Source organism: Macrotis lagotis, chromosome 1 (genome assembly GCF_037893015.1).
Source record: "Macrotis lagotis isolate mMagLag1 chromosome 1, bilby.v1.9.chrom.fasta, whole genome shotgun sequence".
Taxonomy (NCBI): Eukaryota; Metazoa; Chordata; class Mammalia; order Peramelemorphia; family Peramelidae; genus Macrotis; species Macrotis lagotis.
The window spans coordinates 632,900,242-632,921,493 of NC_133658.1; the positions used below are offsets into that span (position 1 = coordinate 632,900,242).

The 21,252-nt window shown below is 34.8% G+C and overlaps 1 pseudogene; it reads right to left on the reverse strand.

Moving 5' to 3' along the window:
- Positions 1-632: 632 nt before the first annotated feature.
- On the reverse strand, positions 633-1,314 carry LOC141505864 (glycine cleavage system H protein, mitochondrial-like; annotated as a pseudogene).
- Positions 1,315-21,252: the final 19,938 nt, after the last annotated feature.

A 21,252-nucleotide genomic window follows, 5' to 3' on the forward strand; every position in this document is an offset into this window, starting at 1 on the left:
TTTCCATCTGCATGCCATTAAATTGACAATCTAAGTGAAATGGTATGACTATTTACAAAAATTTAAACTGCTTAGAATAAAGAAGAGATAATTTAAATACTTAAATAAACCCATCTCAGAAAAAGAAATTGAAAAAACCATCCATGAACTCCCTAAGAAAAAATCTCCAGGGCCAGATGAATTCACAAGTAACTTCTTTTTTTTTCTTCAGCATTTTTAAAAGTTTATTAAATTTCATTATTCTGCAAGGTTGAAGCCTCATCTGTATAAAATAACTTCAGCCAAGCAGTTTATTCAAAAATTAAGTTGGTATCTGACACCAGCCAGCTAACCAATCCCAGTAAATTATTCCCATGGATATAAAACAAAATGTATTTTGAACAAAACTGATGATAGGAATGGAGTTGAATGGCCATCACAACATTATTGATTTAAGGCTTTTTATAGGAAAAAATTCGAGCTTTAAAGTACATGATATTAGAATTCATTTTTACCACACATGATGCAATGAATTCAGAACTAGACAGACATTAACTTAGAATTACTAGGAAGAAATTGTTCAAAAGGTGCAAATAGTAAAAGCATTTATCCAGTCATTTGAGTGAATTATTTTTTTTCATGCCATGGAAGTGTTAAAGTTGCTAACCTCCCATATACCACTAATTTAGGACAAAACTATACTGGGCTGTGTTCCTATGCTAATTTATTTGGGGATCCAATGTTCAGTCCTCAATATATTTGATGTATCTCTCATAAGCATCCTCACTCATCAGGTCATCAAGTTCTGAAGGGTTGCTCAGAGTCATCTTGATCAGCCAACCATCTTCATAACAAGATTTGTTGACAAGTCCTGGGTCTTCTGCAAGAGCTACATTAATTTCAGTTACTTCTGTTAGTGGAGAATAGAGTCCACTGGCAGCTTTCACACTTTCCAAAGCTCCAAACTCATCTTGTTTGTTCAATTTTGTTGCAACTTCTAGAAGACTACGGTAAACTACATCTCCCAATGCTTCCTGTGCAAAGTTGCTGATTCCCACTGTTCCAATACCATTTTCAGTTGATATCCATTCATACTTGTCTGTGAATTTTCGAACCTCCAGTCGTAGGTCGCCGGTGTGGAGGCCCCGGGAGGCAGCGGCCGCCTGGAAGGGAGAGGTTCCCCGGGCCACTCGGGGTGGCCGTGAGGGAGGCCAGGGTCTCAGCCCCGGCCGCCGCCCACAGGGAGAAGGCCGGGACCCACAAGCTCCTGGCCTTTCGCAGAGCCTCCTTCTCCGGGGGTGGGGAGGCCCACCACGAGTAACTTCTACCAAACATTCAAGGAACATTTATTTTTCAATTCTATATAAACTGTTTGAAAAATTAGGTGAAGAAAGAGTACTGCCAAATTCCTATCATGACACCAATATGACACCACAATAAATGATAAAAGAATCAAATCATAGAAAGAAAATCATAAACCAATTTCCCTAATGAATATGGATGTAAGATTTTAAATAAAATATTTTCAGAGTGATTACAGTAAGTTGAAATTAGGCTAATACACTATGATCAAGTAGTATTTATCACAAGAATACAGGGTTGGTTGAGTATTAAGAAAACAATCAGCATAATTAACCATATCAATAACAAACCAAACAGATATTACATGATTATATCAATAGATGCTAAAAACTTTTCTAACAAAATACAGCAGCTTTTCCTATTAAAGGCAGTAGAGAGTATGGGAATAAATGAGGTATTCTTTAAAACAGGAAGCAGTATCTAAAAGCATCAGCAAGCATTATATACAATGGGGGGAAGCTAGAAGCTTTCCTAATAAAAGCAGGGATGAAACAAGGATGACCATTATCATTACTATAATTCAATATTGTATTAGATATGTTAGCCTTAGCATTAAGATAAGAAAAAGAAATTGAAAAAATTAGAATTAGTAATGAAGAAAAAGAATTTCTGACATGTCCCAGGTGATTTGATGTTATACTTAGAGAACCTTATAAAATCAATTACTTAAAACAATCAGCAACTTTAACAAAGTTTCAGGCTATAAAATAAACCCACAAAAATCACTAATATTTCTTTATATTATTAACAAGACTAAGCAGCAAGAAATAGAAAGAAAAATTCCATTCAAAGTAATGGCAGGCAACATAAAACTTGGGAGTCTACCTGCCAAGGCAGCCTCAGAAACTATATGAAAACAATTACAAAACACTATGCACACAGATAAAATCAGATCTAAATAATTGGGCAAATATCAGTTGATCATGGGTAGACAAGTTAATATAATAAAATGACAAATTTACATTATTAAATGACTTATTCAGTGCCTTAGCAATAAACTTCCAAAAATTATTTTTTGAGGCTGGAAAAAATAGAAACTAAATTCATATGGAGGAAGAACAGACTAAAAATATCAAGAGAATTAATGAGAAAAATGCAAAGGAGGAAGGAGGTCTAGTCATATTATAAAGCATCAATCATCAAGACTGTTTCTGGCTTAGAAATAGAGTCGAGGATCAGTGGAATGACTATAGTAATCTGTTGCTTGATAAAACTAAAGATTCCAACTTCTGGGGATAAGAATTCACTCTTCATTAAAATAGTTGGAAAAACTGGAAGAGAGTATGGCAGTAACTAGGTATAGACTAACAACTCACACCTTATACCATGATAGAAGATTTAGACATAAAAAAGTGATATCATAAGCCTATTAGGAGAAAAAGGAATAGTTTATCTGTCAGACCTACAGAAAGGGGAGCAGTTTGTGAGCGAAGAAGAGATAGAGAACATTGTAAAAGTCAAAATGAATAATTTTGATTACATTAAACTGAAAAGTTTTTGCACAAACAAAACCAATGAAACCAAGATTAAAAGGAATGCATTAAATTAGGAGACAATTTTTGCAACTAGTATTTCTAACAAAGGATTCATTTCTAAAAATATATAGAGAACTGAGTCATTTATAAGAAACCAACTTATTCCTCAAATGGTCAAAGATATAGAAAGAAAGGCAAATCTCAGATGAAGAATATGAAAAAATGCTCTAAATCATTATTGATTAGGGAAATACAAATTAAAACAAATCTGAGGTACCACCTCATACCTATCAGATTATCCAACATGACTAAGAAGGAAAATGAGCAGTATTGGAGGGGATATGGCAAAATTTGGGACACTAATATATTGTTGGTGGAGCTGTGAACTGATCCAACCTTTCTGGAGAGAATTTTGGAATTATGCCCAAAAAGCAATAAAATTGGAAATGCTTTGATCCAGCTATATCACTAACAGGGTTGTATTCTAAAGACGTCATAAAAAGTGAAATCCCACATGTACAAAAATATTCATAGCAGCTCTTTTTTGGCAGCAAAGAATTAGAAATTAAGGAATGCCCATCAATTGGGGAATGGCTGAAAAAATTGTGGTATATGAATGTGATTGAACACTACTGTTTTATAAGAAATCATATAATATATAATTCATAGATTATAATGTCCCTTTATTCTTTTTCCATAATGAAATTAATTTATGTCTAGATCAGAAAAGTCTAGAAAGACTTACATGAACTGATGGTGATTAAATTAGCAAAACCAGAAGAATATTATAATACTAAAAACAACATTGGGTGATGATCAACTATGATAGACTTGTTCATTTTAGTGGTAAAATGCTAAAAGCCTTGCAATAGAAAATATCATCAATATCCAGTAGGAACTGATGAGTTTAAATGAAGACTAAAGCTTACTATCTTCAATTTTTAAAAAACTTGTCTTATGTATTATGATGCTTTTTAAATGTTTTTCATTTTTCCCTTTGTATTTTATTCTTCTTTCACGACATGATCAATATGGATCTATGTTGAGCATAATTAGACATATAGAGCCTATATTAGATTTATTTGTTGAGGGGGGGGGGAGAGAGGAAAGGAAGAAGAGAGAAAACTTGTAAAACTCAAAACTTTACAAAAATGATTAGTGAAAACTACAAATAAATTTTGGAAAAAATAAATAAAAATATTTTAAAAAGTAAGTGGTCACTGATGGCACACATCCACTTATATTTTATAGAAAACCTGAAGGAAGTAAATGAATTCATTGCTCCTATGGAGTTTAGTATAAATCTGGCATTAATTAATTCTTGGCCTTGGAAGAATATGATATTGCTTGGATCTTAGAAATCAAATTTGTCTACCTGAAGCAGTATAATTCTTCTTATATTGAAGTCATTGCCATTACTGTCATCATTATTATCCATTACCAACACAAAAAGCAGTCATGTTTTTCAATTCCAAGAACTATGTCGAGGGTATTACAATTCATATCCATCACTTTATTTTTGTTTTCCTCTGCTCTGGATAGAAGAAAGAGAGAGAAAGAAACAAGATTAGATTTAGGACTACTAATGAGGAAAGAAAGGAGGAAGTACAGGCTATTCCCACAGTACTGAATCTGGAAATATGAAGTAGATAGAGATCCAAAGATTTCCTGAAGTTCTTCTGCTTTAATGGGATCAAAAGCCAGAAGTTACTGGCTCAAACATAAATTGGCCTCAGACTCAGGAACAACCTCCTATAATTCATAGATTATAATGTCCCTTTATTCTTTTTTCCATAATGAAATTAATTTGTATCTAGATCAGAATCAAAAGTACAGTTCTTAGGGAGCACTGAATTCTCTTCTAAAATTTTGATAATTGTAATGATGAGGAATATAAATAATTATTGTTTTAATCCTATAACAATGCTGATATTGCCTTCCAACTATATAGGCAAATACACACACACACACACACACACACACACACACACACACACAGACACAAACAGATCCTTCTGAGAAGAGATGTTCCTTGAGACTAATAACTATTTATGTAGTCAAATAACTCAGTGGGTTGAGTAATGGAATTGGAGTGGAGTCAGGCAGAACTGAATTCAAATGCAATCTCAGATGTTTATCAGTTGTGCAACCCTGCACAAGTCACTCTATCAGTCTCAGTTGCTTCAACTGTAAAATAGGAATATAATATAATATAACATAATTATATTATGTTATATTATATTATGTCATATCATATCATATCACATCACATCATATCATATCACATCATATTATATTATTATATTACATTATATTATATTACATTACATTATATTATATTATATTATATTATATTATATTATATTATATTATATTATATTTATGAAAATATAATAATGCTTATGGAGCTTTTGTGAGAATCAAATGAGATATTTCTAAAGCACTTAGCACAGTACTGACTCTACTGGCACAGAGTAGAAATTGAATTCTTACTTACATTCTCCTCACTTTTCTTTCTATTCCCCACTGCTTGATACTAAGTTCCATATATAGTAAATGTTTATAAAATGCTTTTGTTTTTGGATTAATTGATGAAAATAATTACCATGTTCCCTAGTTGATAAACGGTCAAAGGATATGAATAGACAGTTTTCAAGTGAAGAAATTAACATCATACATAATCATATGAAAAAATTCTCCAAATCATTATCGATTGGAGAAATACAAATTAAAACACCTCTCACCTGTCAGATTGACTAACATGAGAAAAAGGGAAAATGATCAATTTTGTAGAGGTTGTGGGAGGATTGGGACATTGGTGTATTGCTGGTGGAGTTATGAACAGATCCAACCATTCTGGAAAGCAGTATGGAAATATGCCCCCAAAGCAATAAAAGTCTTCATTCCCTTTGACCCAGCAATTGCAATTCTAAGCCTATAACCAGAAGAAATCACAAAAAATGGGAAAAGGTCAACATGTTCGAAAATATTCATAGCAACTCCTTTTGTAGTGGCAAAGAATTGGAAATTGAGGGAATGCCCATCAATTGGGGAATGGTTAAACACTGTTATCATACATCTATGCTCTGTAATATTATTGTTCTATAAGAAACCAGAAATGGTCATACTCTAGAGAAGCATGGAATAACTTACAGGATCTGATGTAGAGCTAAGGGAGGAGAATCAAGAGAACAATGTACACACTAACAACAACACTGTAACTGCACCAACCAACCTACCCAATAACTACTTTACCAAGCTAGAAAAAAAATAGTAACAAAATTCATCTGGAGTAACAAAAAGGCAAGAATAGCAAGGGAACTGATGAAAAAATCTATATCCATATCATCTATCTCTATCTCTATCTCTATCTCTATCTCTATCTCTATCTCTATCTCTATCTCTATCATCTATATCTATATCTATATCTATATCTATATCTATATCTATATCTATATCTATATCTATATCTATATCTATATCTATATCTATATCTATATCTATATCTATATCTATATCTATATCTATATCTATCTATATCATCTATATCTATATCTATATGAAGGGGTCCTAGCTCTACCAGATCTAAAATTATACTATAAAGCAGTAGTCATCAAAACTGCCTGGAATTGGTTAAAAAATAAGAGTAATGGTCAGTGGATTAGGATAAATTCAAAAGAAGTAGCAGTAAATGACTATAGCAATTGACTATTTGACAAACAGAAAACTTCAGCATATGGGATAAGAATTTACCATTTGAAAAAATAGATGGAAAAACTGGAAAATAGTATGGCAAAAACTAGGCATAGAGCCACATCTTATACCCTATACCAAAATAAGGTGAAAATGGGTACAGGATTTAAACATAAAGGGTAATACTATAGATAAATTAACAGACCAAGAAATACTCTCTTTATTAGATCTGTGGAAAGGGGATAAATTCATGACCAAACAAAAAGTAGAATACATTATAAACTTCAAAATGAATGATTTTGACTATATTAGATTAAAAAGTTTTTGCACTAATAAAATCAAAGCTGCCAAAATTAGAAGGAAAGCAGAATGCTAGGAAACACTCTTCATAGCTAGGAGTTCTAATAAAGGTCTCATTTCCAAAATATATAGAGAACTGCATCAAATTTATAAGGTCACAAGTCATTCTCCAATTGAAAAATTGTCAAAGGACATGAACAGAGTTTTCATATGAAGAAATTAAAGCTATATATAATCATAATAAAAATGCTCCAAATCATTATTGATTAGAGAAATGCAATTTGAAACAACAATGAGTTATCATCTCACAACTATCAGATAGGCCAAGATGAGAAAAAGGGAAAATAATCAATGTTGGAGAGGTTCTGGGAGGATTGGGACACTGATACATTGCTGGTGGAGTTCTGAACAGATCCAACCTTTCTGGAGAGCAATATGCAACTAAGTCCAAAGAGCAATAAAACTGTTTATACTTTGACCCAGCAGTTCCAATTATAGGTCAATGTCCAGAAGAAATTATAAAACATGGGGTAAGTTCTACATGTTCCAAAATATTCATAGTAGGTTTTTTTTTGTAGTGGCAAAGAATTGGAAGTTGTGGGGATGCCCATCAGTTTGGGAATGACTAAACAAGCTATGGTATATGAATACTATGGAATGCTATATTTCTACAAGAAACCATAAATGGTCAGACTCGAGAGAAGCATGGAATGATTTACAGGATCTGATGCTGAGTGAATGGAGTAGAACCAAGAAAACAATGTAGACATGAACAACAATATTGTGAGATGAACAATCTTGATGGAAGCAGCTCCTCTCAGCAGTCCAGAGAACTAGGACAATTGTATTAGATTGGACATGGAATATATTATCCCCATCCAGAGCAATAAAAACAAAACAAAACAAAGTACACATGCAAAAAACCCCATCACAAGCTGATGAATACTTTATAAACATCATCTCTTATGAATCTCTTTCCCTTAATCCTAATTCTTCATACCAAAAGTCATTAATTTGCAAACATATTTATCAAAATATGTATGTACAATTCTAGCCTGCCCGTTTAAGGGAGAGTGATAACAAATTTGGTAGCTTAAAAATATGCATGTGCACATGGATAAAAATAAATAATTTTTTAAAAAAGATTTCTCTGTTCAGTTCTGGTCTTTGTGTCAGGAAATCTTGGCAGTCCTCTATTCTTTGAACATCTATCTCTTTTCCTAACAGTATATGCTGAATTTTGTAGGGTAGTACACTCTGGATAATAATCCCAGGACCCTTGCTCTCCAATATATCGTATTGCAGGTCTTTCTGTCTTTCATTGTTGAGGCTGATAGATCCTGTGTGAGTCTGATTGTGTTCCATTTGTATTTGAATTTTTTTCCTTTTTGTTCCTTGTAATATTCTCTCCATTATTTGAGAGTTCTGGAATTTGGCTATAATAGCACTTTCTAGAAGGGTTTTGTGTATTCTTATATTGTTTTCTTGTTTTAGCAGATTTGGACTGTTTTCCTTTATAATTTCCTGCATGATATTTTCCAGGTTCTTTTTTGATATAGGCTTTCTTTTAGTCTAATAATTTATGGGTTGTCTCTCCTAGATCTATCTTTCCAGGTCATATGTTCTTCATTAAAATGTACTTTAGATTTTCTTCAATTTTTCAGTCTTTTGGTTTTCAGTCTTTTGTTTCAGCCTGTTTATTTGATGGAATCTTGTAGTATCATAGATGTCATTGGTTTCTATCTGTTCGCTTCTAGTTTTTAGGGTTTTATTTTCTTCAATTACTTTTTGTGTATTCTTTTTAAAAGTGTTGAATTCTCTGGTCAATTTTTCATAATTTTCCTGCATGACTCTCATTTCTTCTTTCCATTTTTTTCTTCTTCCTCTCTTCTTTGGTTTTTAAATTCTTTTTTAAACTCTTCACTGTGCCTTTATATTTGACTTCATTTTATATACTATTTTGATACTTCCCCTGTGAGTGATTTTTCACTAGTTTCTTCTTTATACATGGCATTTTTATCCTTTGTCAGTAAAGTTGTTTTCTAAAGTAAGTGCTCTTTTAGCTTTTTTGCTCATCTTTGTAGTTTTAACTCTGTTCCTGGGGTATAGGGAATATAGTTCCAAACTTTTTTTTTTGCTGGGGCTGGGATCTGATCCCTGGATTGTCATTGGCCAAGTTGGTGCCTATGCAGTCTGGGCCTTGGTTTTGTAGAGGTTTGTTTCCTCCTTTATGTCGAGGTTCTGACTTAGTAGTGGTTTGTTCCAAACCCAGTCCTATCTGTTGCACCAATGTTCTCATGGTTCAAATTTTTGGGGTTTGGTACCCTCCCTGCTGTCTTGTTAGCTAGCTTCTGGGGCCTCTGCTGTTGTCAAACTATCAAGACCTGGATTGTTCTGTAGCTAAGAGCCTCCTACTGGCTTTCCTACTCTCTTGGACTTTACATCCCCCTTTCCCCCTAAGACCATTCACCAAAGATCCTCCACAATGTCTACCACTGGAAACTTCTTTGAATCCTCTATTTTTCTTGGTGGGATATGTAGCTTGAATGTCAGACTAGAGATTTCATTTATCTTTGATAAGGAAAAGCTCTGGGAGTATGTTAGCTTCAAGCTTCCATCTTGACTCTGTCTTGACTCATTGAAGGACTGAAGCTCATATTTGAAGCTAGAATCCCCCCCCAATTGCATTTTTAAAAGTTTTTTTTCCTCCATCAGTTTTTGGACTTTCTTTGGAAGATTTTGAATTTCTTTTCCAATTCTTTCCCCAATTTTTTCTTCTTTTAAAAAAAAACTTTTTAATTTACTTATTTCTTTTGCGTTTTGCAAGGCGATGGGGTTAAGTGACTTGCCCAAGGTTACATAGCTAGGTAGTTATTAAGTGATTGAGGTTGGATTTTAACTCAGGTCATCCTGACTCCAGGGCCAATGCTCTATCTACTGTACCATCTAGGTGCTCCCAATTGTGCCACTTACCTGCAATTTTTCTACTTGATTTAAAATACTTTTTGAAGTCTTCCAAGAAATCTTTTTGGCTGGAGATCAATTTTTGTTTCCCTTCTGGTGTTTCACATGAACTTATTTTCAAAATAGCTTTCTATCCACATGAATTTAATGTGATTTTTTCCTCATTTTGTACTCTGCTGTCCCAAACTTCTTATGTTGGGGAAGGAGGTCATTGCTAAACTTTCAAGTTGAGAACACAAATAGCCTGCTCACTGTACAATTCTGATATGACAATGTTAGTAGCTTGCTCACTGAACTGGGTCATCCAGTCATGCTGGATGAACAGGTGGTCTGGGGTATCTGTATTGGAGCCCTCCCCGCTGACCTGCTGAACTATTGTCTTGCCCAATCAGTATTGACTGACCCACTCTGCATGCTGCCCATGCTGTGTCAGTTCTCTGCCTTGGACTCCACTCCCTGCTCCTATTCACACTTTCCTGTCACTCTGGACAGACCTTGTTTGAAAATTCTCCACTCCCTTCTTTTTTGGATTGTGTCACACCAAAATCTGTTTAGAGGTTTGATTGGCATTGTTTCTCAGGAAAGTCTTGGAATGCTTAAGGAAGTTTCTGGCTTCTCTCTGCCATTTTAGTTTTGCCCTTGTCCTCCATTATTAAAGAGGATCATTAAATCATAGAGGTGATGCCATGATATTGAAGTGAATTGGATTTAAGTGAGGAGAGGTTGTGCAATGTCTCCAGTCTTGCTTTCTCCTCCAGACCATATGGGTTCAATGTCTAGTAATGGGTTAGAATGAGGAACACAGTGACCTTTTGAAGCTAGGATCTTTTTTGTTTTTTGGGGTTTTTGAAAGGCAAATGGGGTTAAGAGGCTTGCCCAAGACCATACAGCTAGGTAATTATTAAGTGTCTGAGATTGGATTTGAACCCAGGTACTCCTGACTCCAAGGCCAGTGCTTTATCCACTACGGCACCTAGCCACCCCTAGCTAGGATCTTTTTTAAAAAATTAATTAATTGTCATGCATATGTACGTGTATATTTTTAAGTTACAAAATTTCTTTCCACCCTCTCTTCCCACTCCCTATGCTTAGTAGCAAATAGTCAGGTTAGCATTTTACATACATAGTTTGGATAAACATTGTTACACATTAGTCATTTTCAGTATGAAGAATTAGGATTAAGAGAAAGATATATATAAGGGATAATTTCTTTGAAGTGTTCATCAGATTCTGAAGGATTGATTTTCTTTTTTTTTCAGTTTTGTTTTGTTTTTCTTCCTCTGGATGAAGATAACATTGCCTATAGCCCATACAATACATTTATCCTATCTCTCTAAATTGGTGAGAGGAGCTGCTTCCATTAAGGAGAAACATAATGTTTCTCAAATGCTATCAATGTGTATGTTATTCTCTTGGCTTTGTTGTCTTCCCCCAGCATGACATCCTATAAGTCATTCCATCCTTCTCTAGAGTCTGACCATTTATGGTTTCTTAAAGAACAATAATATTCAACAATATTCATGTAGCATGACTCGTTTAACCATTCCTCAGTTGATGGGCATCCTCATAATTTCCAATTCTTTGCCACTACAAAAAAGCTGCTATGAATATTGTGGAACATGTAGGACTTCTCCCACTTTTTTATAATTTCTTCTGGACATAGATCTAGAATTGAAATTGCTAGGTCAAATAGTATAAACAGTTTTATTGCTCTTTGATCATAGTTCCATACTGCTCTCCAGAATGGTTGGATCTGTTCACAATTCCACCAGCAATACATCAATTCCATAACCTCTTCAACATTGATCATTTTCCTTTTTTCTCATCTTGGCCAATCTGATAGGTGTGAGAAGATACCTCATTGTTGTTTTAAATTGCATTTCTTTAATCAATAATGATTTGGAACATTTTTTCATATGATTATATATAGCTTTAATTTCTTCATTTGAAAACTGTCTATTCATATGTTTTGACTATTTATCAATTGGGGAATGACTTGTAACCTTATAAATTTGATACAATTCTCTCTATATTTTAGAAATGAGACCTTTATCAGAACTCCTAGTTGTAAAGATTGTTTCCCAACTTTTTGCTTTCCCTCTAATTTTGGCACCATTGATTTTACTAGTGCAAACCCTTTTTAATTTAATATAGTCAGAATCATCTTTTGCATTTTATAAACTACTCTAATTCTTGTATGGTCATAAAATTATCTCATTTCCATAGATCTGATAGACAGAGTATTTCTTCATCTATTAATTTATCTATGGTATTGCCCTTTATTTCTAAATCCTGTACCCATTTTGATATTATTTTGGTATGAGGTGTGAGATGAGGATCTTTGCCAAGTTTTTCCCATACTATGTTCCAGTTTCCCAATAATTTTTTTCAAATTGTGAGTTCTTATCCCAGAAACTGATGTCTTTAGCTTTGTCAAATAGTAGATTGCCATATCATTTGCTGCAGTTTCTTTTGAACCTATCCTGATCTATTATTTTATTTCTTAACCCGTACCAGGCACATTTGATGACTGCTGCTTTATAGTACAGGCCTGGTAGAGCTAGGCCACCTTCCTTTACATTTTCCCCCATGAATTCCCTTGCTATTCTTGCCCCTGGCTTGCTCCACATGAATTGTGTTACTATTTTTTCCTATTTCGCTAAAGAAGTTATTTGGTAATTTGATTGATATGACACTGAATAAGAAATTTAATTTGGGTATAATTGCCATTTTTATTATAAGAGCTCAATCTAACCATGAACAATTGACATTTTTTCAGTTACTCAGATCTGAATTTATTTGGGTGAAAAGTGCTTTGTAATTTTGTTCATACCATTTCTGGGTTTGTCTTAGGAGGTGGATTCCCAAATATTTAATGTTGTCTGTAGATACTTTAAATGGAATTTCTCTTTCTATCTCTTGCTCTTAGGTTTTGTTATCCATATGTAGAAATGCTGATGATTTATGTGGGTTTATTTTACATCCTGCTACTTTGCTCAATTTGTTAATTGTTTCAAGGTGTTTTTTAGATTATCTCTGGTTTTCTAAGAATACCATCATATCATGTAAAAAGGAGAAAGCTTTGCTTCATCTTTGCCAATTCTCATTCTTCAATTTCTTTTTTCTTTTCTTATTGCAACAGCTAGAATTTCTAACACTATACTGAAGAGTAATGGTGATGCTGGGCATCCTGTTTCACCTCTGATTTTACTGGAAATACTCCAAGTTTATTGCCTTTACATATAATATTTGTCGATGGTTTTAGATAGACACTATTATTATTTTAAGTAAAAGTCTATTTAATCCTAAACTTTCTAGTGATTTTAATATGAATGGATGTGGTACTCTATCACAGGCTTTTTCATCATCTATTGAGAGAATCATACGATTTTTCTTGGCTTTGCTATTGATATGTTCAATTATGTGGAGTGTTTTCCTAATTTTGAACCATCCTTACCTACCTTGGTAAATCCTACCAGATCATGTTCTATTATCCTAGTAATAACTTCCTCTAGTCTCATTGCTAAAATTTGATTGATTTTTTCTTCAATATTCATTTGGAAGATTTGTCTATAATTTTCTTTGCTTTGATGTCATAAAAATAATTTGACAGAGCTCCTCCTAATGATGAAAATAGTTTTTATAAAATAGGAATTAATTTTCCTGAAATGTTTGGTAGAATTCACTTTATTTTTTAGGTTTTTGCAAAGCAAACAGGTTACACAGCTAGGTAATTATTAAGTGTCTGAGGTCAGATTTGAACTCAGGTACTCTTGAATCCAGGGCCAGTGCTCTATTTACTGCGCCACCTAGCCACCCTAGAATTCACTTTCAAATCCATCTGGATCTGAATACTTTTGCTTAGATACTTTATTGATGGTTTCTTCAATTTCATTTTCTGAGATAGGATTTATTTAAATAATTTATTTCCTCTTCTGTTAAGCTGAGCAGTTTGTAATTTTGTAAATATTCATTCATTTCTCCCAAGTTATCCAACTTATTGGCATACAGTTTAGCAAAGTAGCTCTGAATTATCTTTTTAATTTCCCCCCTTGTTGGTGTTTGCTTGATTGTTTGTTAAACCGCATTGTCTCAAATTATATTCAATAATATTTATAATCATTTTTACCTTACCCCCTTTTCAAGTACCCTCCTAGGACACAGTCTTCCTCATGAGCCAAAGTACCGTCCAAAGCCAAATCATTTCTTGAACTATTTGTGCAACTCCCCACAGGCCTATTTTTCTCAGACTTTACCAGCCACACACACACACACACACACACACACACACACACACACACACACAACACACCTTGTTAAGTGATGCAGGGTCTATTTTTTTCCTCTCACAGTTTACCCCTCCCCCTCCATCCAGGCACTTAACCCCTGGTAAAGTGAAGCAGGGCCTACTTTCTCTCTCACAATTTACCACTCCCCCACCAGGTTACTTAATCCCTTGTTAAGGGAAGCAAATCTATTTTATTTCACACCTTACCCCACCCCTTCCCAACCAGGGTACTTAGCCCCTTGTCATATGAAGGGTGTATTAGGTCAAACCATGTTCTAATTAACTGCAAGAACTTTAAAGGGCTTTAAGTACTGGGAGGCTTGAGGTCTCACCTGAGAACCTTAGAAATGATTATAAATTACAGAGACACTGACTCAGGACCACACAGTTTATGGTACCCTCATTAGACAAAGTGCTAAGCTTTGCCAGCAGAGCAGAATTAAAGTGGGTCAAAGGATAATGAGACACAAGTTTAAAGTTAACATCACTACTTTTCATTCAGGCTTTTTGTCTCAAATATAATGAATTAATCTTGGATCTTTTCACTGGAGAGACAAGACTGAACTATATCCTTTTCCTTTAAGTACAATCCCTTCAATTATATTCTACCCTTTAGTTATCTTAAGAGAAGTAATGTTCTCAGGAATTAGAAGTGTCTTATCTTCCCCTTTAGGGTTGTACACAATTTGATGATCTTGAGGAATTTTTGTTTGTTTTGCTTTCTCCTTCTCCTTTTCATTTGCCTTATAATGAAAATTTTGGGTCCTGTATTTGGGATTGAATTCTCTGGTCCTGTATTTGGGATTGAATTCTCTGGTCAGTTCTGATCTTTGTATCAGGAAATTCTGGAAGTCCTCTATTTCATTGAACATCCACCTTTTCCCCCTGACAGTATATAATGAATTTTACAGGGTAGAACCTTCTGGGTTGTAATCCCAGATCCTTTGCTCTCTGATATATAGTCTTCCAGGTCTTCAGATCATTCGATGTTGAGGCTCATAGAATCTGTGTGAGATTGATTGTGTTTCCTTTGAATTTTAATTGTTTTCTTTTTGTTGCTTGCAATATTCTCTCCTTTATTTGAGCATTCTGGAATTTGGCTATAACAGCCTTTGGAGTTTTCATCCTGGGATCTCCTTCTGTAGGAATTCTGTGGATTTTTTTCAACAGTTGAATTTTTATCTTGTTCTAAAAAATTTGGAAAGTTTTACTTTATAATTCCCTGAATGATGTTGTCCAGGTCTTATTTTGATCTGGCTTCCTAGTAGTTCAATGGTTCATAGATTGTCTCTCCTGGATCTATCTTTTCAGATCATTAATTTTCTCAAAATCATACTTTACATTTTCTGTCTTTTACCCTGTTTTTTCCGGGTCCTTGGGATCCTCCATGCTAGTGTTATGTGCTATTGTCAAGCTGTTGGGACCTGGATTGCACTGTGGCTAAGAACCTCTTGCTGGCTTTCCTGGCTCTCCCACCTCTTGAACTTTACTTCTCCTTTTCCCCCCAGAGACGGATCTTCACTGAAGATTCTCCATGATGTCTACAGGTGAAAACTTCTTTGAATCTGTTATTTCTCTTGGTGAGATATGTAGCTTGAATCTCGGAATAGAAGCCTCATTTATCTTTGGTAGGGAAAAGCACTGGGAGCATGTTTCCTTCATGCTGCCATCTTGGCTCCACCCCAGAAGTGAAGCTAGGGTCTTCACCAAGTCTTCATTTGATAAAATCCAATGCTGACAAAATAAGAAGAAAAGCAGAAAACTAGGAAATGATCTTCATAACTAAAAGTTCTGATAAAGGTCTTATTTCTAAAATATGTTGAGAATTTCATCAAATTTATAAGAACACAAGTCATTCTCCAATTGATAAATGTTCAAAGGATATGAACAGACAGTTTTCAAATGAAGAAGTTAAAGATATATATATATATATATATATATATATATATATATATATATATATATATATAATCATGTGGAAAAACTTTTCCCAATCATTATTTATTAGACAAATGCAAATTAAAACAACAATGAGCTATCACATCATACCTATCAGATTGTTCAAGATGAGAAAAAGGGAAAATGATCAACATTGGAGAGGTTGTGGGAGGGCTGGGATATTTATGCATTGCTGGTGGAGTTCTGGATGAATCTGATCTTTCTGAAGAACAATATGGAACTATGCCCAAAAAGCAATAAAACTGTTCCTTTTTACCCAAAAATTCCAATTCTAAGTCTATATGTAAAAGAAATTATTAAAAATTGGAAAAGTTCTACCTGTACCAATATATTCACAGCAGCTCTTTTTGTAGTGGCAAAGCTTTGAAAATTGAGGTTAAGCCCATTAATTGGGGAATGGCTAAACAAATTATGGTACATAATTATAATGGAAAACCATTGTTCTATAAGAAACCATAAATGGTCAGACTCCAGAGAAGCATAGAATGACTTAAGTGATCTGAAGCTGAGCTAAGGGAATAGAACCAAGAGAACAATGTACACATCAACAACAACACTGTGAGATGAACAACTTTGATGGAAGCATCTCCTCACAGAAGATCAGAGAGCTAGGACAACTGTATTAGACCAGCTATGGACCACATTATCCCCATCCAGAGGAAGACAAACAGAACAAAACAAAACACATACACACATACAAACAACCCTTCACAATCTGATGAACACTTTATAAAATTATTTCTTATGTATCTCTTTCCCTTAACCTAATTCCTTATGTCAAAAATAGCTTATCTGGAGGGGACTTCTGGCCAAGATGGTGGAGAGAAGACAGGCACAGTTTTAAAGTCTCCTAATCTTTCCCCATCTATCAATTGAAACAAACCTCTTAAAAGAAATCCAACCCATAAAACCCATAAAGAAAAGCCAGGAGGAAGAATATCTGCCTCAGGATTTGTCTCTGGCAGCAGCATTGGCCGAATTCAGGCAGGTGAATCTGGGCTCAGAAGGAGGATCAGCCCCGGATCAACCAGATTAACAACTGAATTGGAGCCAGGAGTCTCGGGCCCAAGAGCTGGACCTGCTGGATCAGCGGTGGGGCTAGACAGCAGGGGCTTGAGTCAACTAGGGAGTAGAGGCACTGGTGTTGGTGCTGTTCACTGGGAGCTTGCGGTCAGGACTGGGGGGAGAGTTCTGGTGCAGGAGAGCTGTGGACACCATCCCTGGGCTCCTCTGGTCTGAGTCTACACCTCCATTACAGCTCAGACCTCTTCCTGGAATAAATGCAGACTACTTCTGCCTTAGGCCCAGGTGTGTGAGCAGAAGGCTCAGGGTAAAGAGCACTATTGATTGAAAGAAAAGGAATTCAATAGCTCAAACTCCTCCCCTCAAGCAAAGGGAGAAGGCCTTAATCAAGGTCACAGACACTCCAGAGAAAGCATCCAACACCTCCTACTGGCCAGCTAGAGAAATTACACTCAGTGAGTAAAGCCTTTAGGGATCCCAAGCCCCAGTGAACCAGTCCCTCCCCAACTCAAGGTCTTAGCAAAATGAAGAAGAGTCAGTAGAAAGGTGGATCCATAGAAAAATTCTTGGAAGGGAAAGACCTTTAACTCAGAAAGACCTAGAACCTCTGAGGAGAATACAATCTGGTCTTCATCACAGAAAGACTTACTTGAAGAAATAAGGAAGGAGCTTAAAAATTTGGGAGAGACAATTAATACCTTGCAACAAGAAAACAAACCCTTAGAAAGTACAGTTGGACAAATACAAAAGGAGAATAAATCTCTCAGATTCTCGATTGGGCAAATGCAAAAAGAAAATAATTCTCTCAAAAACCTCAATTGATCAAATGGAAAGCTCTTTCAAAAGTAGAATTGACCAATTGGAAAAGGAGTTGCAAAAAGGTTAATGAAGAAAACTCTTCCCCCCAAAAAAAGAATGAAGTCTACAGAAACTAATGAATCCATGAGACAGCAAGAGTCAGTTAAACAAAATCAAAAAATAGAAAAAATAAAAGAAAATGTAAAATACCCCATCAACAAAAAGATCGAGGAGGAGCAACATGAAAATTATAGGACTTCGTGAAAACATTGAAGAGAAAAAAAAAGCCTGGAATTAATATTACAGGATCTACTGATGGAAAACTGCCCTGATATCATGGAATCGGAGGGCAAAGTAGTTATTGAAAGAGTACATCGATCCCCACCAGAAAAAGAACCTAAAATGAAAACACCAAGGAATGTTGTGGCCAAACTCCAGAAATATCAGATAAAAGAGAAAATCCTGCAAGCATCCAGAAAGAAACAATTTAAATATCAAGGAGCCACAGTAAGGATCAGGCAGCAACTGGCTGCATCAACATTAAGGGATCGAAGGGCCTGGAATAAGATATTTCAAAGAGCAAGGGAGCTTGGAATGCAGCCAAATATCCACTATCCCACAAAGCTGAGCCTTCTTTTCCAGGGAAAAAGATGGACATTTAACAAAATGGAAGAATTCCAAAATTTTCTGATGAAAAGACAAGAGCTAAATGGAAAATTTGGACATCAAACAGGAGGTTCAAGAGACACATGAAAAGGTATAAAAAAAAAAGGAGAGTGGTGAAAGGAAAAAAAATGCTATCCAGTAATTTGAAACTGGCTATATCTCAGCATGAGGAAAAAGATTCTCATACATCTTGAGAATTGTAACTCTAAGAGAGAGAATATACCTAGCCATAAATGATGGACATTCATGACCTATTCATGAGACTGCTATCCAATGGCATTTAACTGGCTGTAACTCCACTTGGGAGAAAGACTCTAATAACTCTCAGGAATTTTCACTCTATTCAATAGAATATACTGAACTAGAAGGGATAGACACTCAGAATTTTCTATGACTTAGATAGAATGATCTAAAAACACATTAGCTCATTAAAAAGGGGGACAGGAAAGAGACGGGAGGAGGGAGGGGTTTGAATGGGGTAAATCTCATTACACTAAGAGGTACAAAAAATCCTATGGTAATAGAGGGGGAAGAAGGGAGCAGATGAGAAACATCTGAATCTTCTTGGCTTAAAGTCAACCTACACAAACTCAGTTAACTTATAAAACATCTAACCTTTCAAGTAATAAAAGGGGAAAAGGGGAGGGGGGATGGAGAAAGGGAAGGGGAGTGGGGGAAAAAGAGGGGAAATAAGAAAGGAAAGGAAGGGAAAAGGGAAAAAGGGAAAGGGGAAAGAAAGGGGAGGGGTGATATAAGAGGGCAAACACATTGAAGGGGTATTATTCAGAAAGAAAATACTGGGGAATATGGATAAGGGAGGCAAAGATGGAAAAATACAAACAGAGGGAAGATAGCATGGAGGGGAATAAAGAATTAGTAATCATAACTTTGAACATGAATGGGATGAACTCTTCCTTTAAACATAAGCAAATAGCAGAGTGGATTAAAAACCAGAATCCTACAATATGCTGCTTACAAGAAACTCATTTGAAGCAGAGAGATACATATAGAGTAAAGGTAAAAGGTTGGAGAAAAATATATTTTGCTTAGCTGAAGTAAATAAAGCAGGGGTAGCAATCCTTATCTCAGACAAAGCAGCAGCAAAAATAGATAGCATTAAAAGAGATAAGGAAGGAAACTTTATCCTCCTAAAAGATACCATAGACAATAAAGTCATTTCAATACTGAATATATATATGCAGCCAGTGGGACAGCACCCAAATTCTTAGAGGAGAAGCTGAAAGAACTACAGGAAGACATAGACAGCAAAACTCTACTAATGGGACACCTCAACCTCCCTCTCTCAGATCTAGATAAATTGAATCATAAAAGAAACAAGAAAGAAGTTAAGGAGGTAAATAGATCGTTAGAAAAATTAGATATGGTAGACTTATGGAGGAAACTTAAGGGGATAGAAAGGAATATACCTTTTTTTTTTCTCTGCTGTACATGGAACTTATACAAACATTGACCATGTACTAGGATATAAAACCTAATGGTCAACTGCAGAAAGGCAGAAATAGTGAATACATCTTTCTAAGGTCACAATGCAATAAAAGACATATGCAATACTGGGCCAAGGAGATATAGACCCAAAACAAATTGGAAACTGAATAACCTCATTTTAAAAAATGAGTGGACCAAAAAAACAAATTAGAGAAGGAATTAACCATTTTATCCTAGATAATGATAATAATGAAACAACATACCAAAACCTATGGGATTCATTCAAAGTGACTCTCAGGGGATATAATATAGCTCTAAATGCTTACATGAATAAGTTGGAGAAAGAGGAAATCAATGAACTAAACATGCAACTAAAAAAGTTAGAGAAAGAACAAATCAAAAATTCCCAATTAAATAACAAATTAGAAATTCTAAAAATTAAAGGAGAAATTAATAAATTTGAAAGCAAAAAAAACTATTGAATTAATAAATAAAACCAAAAGTTGGTATTATGAAAAAACCAATAAAACTGATAAACTGTTATTCAATTTGATTTAAAAAAGAAAGAATAAAACCAAATTGCCAGTATCATAAATGAAAAAGATGAACTCACCACCAATGAGGAGGAAATTAAAATAATAATTCGAAATTATTTTGCCCAACTCTATGCCAATAAATTTGATAATCTAAGTGAAATGGATATATATGTACAAAAACATAAGTTGCCCAGGTTAAATGAAGAGATTAAATACCTAAACAACCCTATCTCAGAAAAAGAAATTCAACAAGCCATCATTGAACTCCCTGAAAAAAACTCTCCAGGGCCTGAGGGATTCACAAGTGAATTCTGCCAAACATTTACGGAACAATTCATTCCAATTCTCTATAAACTCTTTGGAAAAATAGTGAAAGACGGAACTCTGCCTAACTCTTTTTATGAAACCAATATGGTGCTGTTACCTAAACCAGGAAGAGTTAAAACAGAGGAAAATTATAGACCTATTTCCCTGATGAATATAGCTTCAAAAGTCTTAAATAAAATCTTAGCAAAATGATTGCAAGTTATCACCAGGATAATACATTATGATCCAGAAATGTAGGGTTGGTTCATTATTAGGAAAACTGTTAGTATACTCAATTGTATCAACAACAAACCTATCAGAAATCATATTGATCATATCAATAGATGCTGAAAAAGCTTTTGACAAAATACAGCAACCATTCCTATTAAAATCACTAGAGATTGTAGGAATAAATGGACTGTTCCTTAAAATAATTAGCAATATCTATCTGAAACCA